This window comes from Brassica napus, chromosome C4 (assembly GCF_020379485.1).
Source record: "Brassica napus cultivar Da-Ae chromosome C4, Da-Ae, whole genome shotgun sequence".
NCBI classification, from domain to species: Eukaryota; Viridiplantae; Streptophyta; class Magnoliopsida; order Brassicales; family Brassicaceae; genus Brassica; species Brassica napus.
Window position 1 is genome coordinate 16,791,419 of NC_063447.1, and position 5,072 is coordinate 16,796,490.

The 5,072-nt window shown below is 35.3% G+C and overlaps 1 long non-coding RNA gene across 1 annotated transcript; it reads right to left on the bottom strand.

The window, feature by feature from the left end:
* Positions 1–2,672: 2,672 nt before the first annotated feature.
* On the bottom strand, positions 2,673–4,493 carry LOC125586245. Its single transcript, XR_007322767.1, has 2 exons — positions 3,338–4,493; positions 2,673–2,878 (listed from the first exon to the last, which is right to left on the bottom strand). It is a non-coding gene; the product is annotated as an uncharacterized LOC125586245 (long non-coding RNA).
* Positions 4,494–5,072: the final 579 nt, after the last annotated feature.

Sequence of the window (5,072 nt, forward strand, 5' to 3'; positions counted from 1 at the left end):
ATATATATATATATTATTAAAACTATTTTTTGTAATTATTAAACTATTTTTTATTTATTAAAACTATTTTTTTATTAGAACTATTTTTATATATTTATTAAATATTTTTAATATCTATAAATATTTTTTTTGATTAAATTATTTGAGACTTTTTAGAAAAATAATAATAATTTATATATTTCTGTATTTATTAAATATTTTTTTTAATTTACAGGTCTTATGATGATCAGATCCGGCCTCGACAGCGTCGTGGTCGTGGTGGTACGGGGAGCCAGTCTCGGGATTCCAGCCATTTTCAGGATTCCCCTTCGCCCCACAGCTCCAACCATACATCTCCCTCTGCTGCACCCGCTCCTGCTCCTCTCGCTCCCGCTGCTGCATCCGCCCCTCCTCCTCCGGGTCCTCCGGGAGTGATGAGTGTTGCGGAGTTTGTTCAACAGCCCGGTCGTGACCATCTTCCGTATCTCACTCCGTATCTACATGGACGGGGTCAAACATGGTAATTAAACATTTTTTTTTCTTTAAATTTGGATTCATTATTAACTGTTTGTTCTTTTTATTAGGTTCAACCGATCCGGGAACGGGATCAGCGCATGGATCAACCGTATGATGTACTCGGCCCTCGACAAGGGACATCCGACTTTCACTCACTTCCCTACCGACAAGCAGGTTCTGTGGTTTCGTTAGTTTGCGGTAAGTATTCTAATTTTTTACTTATATTTTTAATCTTTAATATAAATTTTCTACTAATTGTGTTTTTTTTTCAGCAAGAGTTCAACTGGAATTCAGATGAGACACTCTTTATCTATCACCACTTCGTCCATAAAGTTATGGAAAACTATGGGAAGCAGATCCACGAGTGGAAGAAGAAGTGGGAAATCAATAAGGTTCGATTTAATTTATTAAACAATTTTTTAATTTATTAAACTATTTTTAAATTTAATAAACTATTTTTTTTTTATTAAAAGGTCCCAAAGTCGATGAACGACACGGTCTGGAAGGAGTTGTGTGCGCATTGGGATAAGGAAGAGATGAAAGAAACTTCTTCCACCAACTCCACCAACTGCAGGAGCGACCGTAAAGGGAAGGGCATCTACAAGCATAACTTGGGTGCTCAATCTATTGCCACTCTGGGAGATCGCATGGTAAGTTCAAACGTTTTTTCTTCAATTATTTGAGTTTCAGAATTTTAATTTATTGTGCATTTCTTCTAATTTCTAATGTTTCTTTAATTTATGTTTTTTTCAAGGCGGAAGAAAATGATGGCGAGCCGGTTGATGATCTCGCCCTAATGAGGAGGGCGTATACCAACAAGAAGACCGGCCAGATTGGTGACGGTCTTGTGAGGGACGTGGTCGACCTGGTCCAAACTCAGGTGGTAGACGAAGTGTCTCAGCTTCAAACCGAGGACGACGCTTCGACGGCTTCGACCAACTTGTCCCGGTTTCGAATCAACGAAATCGTTGAATCCGTAAGTTCTTTTTTTTTTAAAGTTCAATTCATTTATTTCTTGGTTTAAATTTGTAAATTTGGCTATTTTCTATTCAGTCGGTTCCAAAGAAGAAAGGACGTTTGGTCGGTTTGGGTCGTCGCACCCGGTCGGTTCCTCCTTCTTCTGCCCCACCGCCCTTTGTTGATCCAGAAGTACTTACGGCTCAGTTGAAGGACAAGGATGATCGCATATCTTTGTTGGAGACCCAGATGGCGGCTCAACAGGCGGGCTATGAGGCACAGAGGAGGCTGAACCAGCAAATGATGGAGTTGATGCAGAGGATGTACCCGAACGAGGTGTTCCCAGACGTGCCAGACCCGTAGTTTTTTTTTTTCCAAAAACTCAGAATGTTTTATTTTTATTTCTGAAACTTTGAATATTAATTAATATGATGTCAATTTTAATTTTAATTTAATATTTTCGAATTTAAATTTCAAAAATTTTATTTTTTATAAAAAATTAATATTTTTTACATTCCGAGGAAATTAATTATATTTTTTACTCGATCGATCGATGCGTTTTTGGACATATACCCATCGATTGATCCATTTATATAAAAACGTTCGGAATATACCGAGGGACATCTTCCTCGGAATATACCGAGGGACATGTTCCTCGGAATATTCCGAGGAAAGGTGTCCCTCAGTATATTCCGAACGTGTTTTTATAAACGGATCGATCGATGGGTATATGTCCAAAAACGCTTCGATCGATGTATATCCCGACGAAGTACTCCTTCGGTATATTCCGAGGAGATTTCCGACAAACTGGTGCTCCTCGAAATTTCCTCGGAAATGTGTTTCCTCGGAATTCCGTTGGATATTTCCGACGGAATTCCGAGGAAAGAAGAAATTACGAGGAATTATTTCCGAGGACTTGTTTCGTCAGTATGTCGTCGGAATAACGTAATTCCGACGAAATTTCGACGATTTTTTCCCTCAGTATCCATGTTGTTTTCTTGTAGTGTCCGACTATCTGAGGCTTTGTGTTTGTTGTTTTCATAATCTTTCTGTCATTTTCTTTTAATATGTCAAGTCCAGCGACTCTTTGCTAGTACTGTATGCCATGGATCTCTCTATTTGTCGACTGAAACTTTTGGTTACACATGAAGCCTTGTTCTTTTCATTTCTTAAATCGAAATGCCAAATGCGAGATTAGGCAAAATGCGTGCAAGAGAGAGAGCGATAGAAGTTCCTTATATCACTCATGTATAGGGAGTCTTGTATTAACACATACATAAGTCAAAGAGTAGGCCCTAAGATGACAATTTGTAAACAATCCTTTTCACATTGTATATACAGGTTCTTATTATTCCCAATCGGGGTCAAAGAATCCAGCATCCTTCATCTCTGAATAGTAGACATTCTCCATGTTCAGATCTTCCTCCTGCATCAAAACCAGCACCAAATCATTTGAACATTGCAATAATCACATGCCTAGAGGGATGCTTTGGTGTAAACGGGTTAAGAAACATTTTTGGATAAACATGAAGGGACATGAGTGTAAACGAGTTAAGAAACTGTCCTAAGCTACAGAAGGTTCATTAACAGAGATCAAACACGGTTCAACAACATACAAAGAAGACACGACATTGTGAAAAATCTAATCTTTAAACAATCCCGAAAGGTAACAAGAACACAAACATACATAATAATCAAGAAACAAGACACAACAAAGCTAACATAGACAAAACAAGAACACAAACACATAAAAAAAACACCTACATTCTTAAATCGATTCACAAGAACACAAGAACATATACATAAACACTAATCTATATGCTTTTTACAGAGACTAACCACGATCAAAACACATGCAAAGAAGAATAAAAACAAAATTTCATACCATGAAAACAAATTAGGACTGAGAAGTGTGTATGTTAACTTCGATTTGGATGGGAGAAGAACTGAAGAATAGAATACGCCGGAGACAAAGAGAGTACGCCGGAGCCGACGAGATTATACCGGAGAAGAAGAGACTTATGTCGGACCCGAAGAGATTTGAGTCGGTGTCCGGTTGACTAGTGACGATATGACCTGCGATTTTGATGGGAGAAGAAGAGATTAATAATAGATTAGGGCGGAGAAACAAAGTTCAGTGATTTCGATTTCAAGGAAACAAAGCTTTTGAATGTTAAGAAACTTATCAAGGATATAAACTGGAGAAGAACGACGTGGATGTAGATTCCGACCGATGGAGGAGGCGATGTTGGATGGCTCCGAGCTCGACGAGACAGAGGAGACGCGAAGGTGATACGGAGGAGACGACGCCATCGAGAAGAAGAGTACTTTGGTTTTGATGATTTGGGAATTTTCCCCTTTTCTATTTTTTTTGTAACGTATAATAAATAATAAACTAAATTAATTTGTTACCTTTAATTAAGTTAATTTAAGGTTATAATAGGCAATTACGAAAATATTAGCCTAATGAGACAATTATATTTTGGTATTAGTCTAATGGGACAATGTCCCTATTTTTTGCTCTAAAAAGGCAAATTTCCCCCTTTTTTTTTCAATGCCTAGAGTTTATTTGACACAGATTCTATCCTCTTGTGGAGTTTTGGCACCTGAGAAAAAATTTGATGACTTACAAGTATTTATCATCTGACAAGATGTTTTCTCATACTTTAATAGTATGTTTTAAGATCATATAGCTTTAAAGACTGGATTTTTGAAAAACATGCTATCATCAGTGAACAAGAAATAGTTAATGCATGGGAATTTTCTAGCAACTCTAATTATGTCATAGAGCCATTGATCTGACATTCTTTACACAGTACATAGAAGATTTTATTACGCAAGATGAAGATGTAGAGAGAGATGGGCTCATCCTGCCGGATACCACAGTATGGTTTGACATAGACTAAAATTTTTTATTAGCAAGAAAAAAGTAGGTAAATGTAGTTATGCATTATCCAATTTTAACTGGGTTAAAAATGTATTATTGATTTATTTACCTTGGTTAGAAATTTAAGCTGGGTTAGAAATGCATTATTAATTTTAAAATGTTTATTATCCATTAGATATATTTTAATAGTTCCCATAATAAAATATTAAATATAGAAATAAATAAATATTAAAAATGCGATGATGTGTTACTTTTTTGGTTTTCACTCGATGATGACAACACAAGAGTCAAATACTATTCTATATATATACGTTTTTAACCTATTTTCATTTTAATAAGATGATTTAGAATCTGTTTTCATTATATTTTCTGATATATATCTACTAATAATATGAATTCAATTAATTTGAATTCCAGTTATGTTGAAATGTTGTGTGTTTTTTCTTAAAGTTATCAAAAAATTGTGTCTTTTCTAAAAGTTGAATGTTGAAAATTCGTGTCTTTTCTAAAAATTGTTTAAATAGTTGTATTAATTCTAAAATAGTTATTGACATAATAATAGAATGGTGAGAATAGTATTTTTTAAATAATATATGTAACAACATACACATGTAAATTTTATATTTTTATTATTAGAATACAGTGGAAGTAAAGTACGTCTAACTATTTGGGGTGAACAAATTACTAATTATTTAAAGGGAATAGGCCAAAAAATCCAAAAGGTGTAATTGTT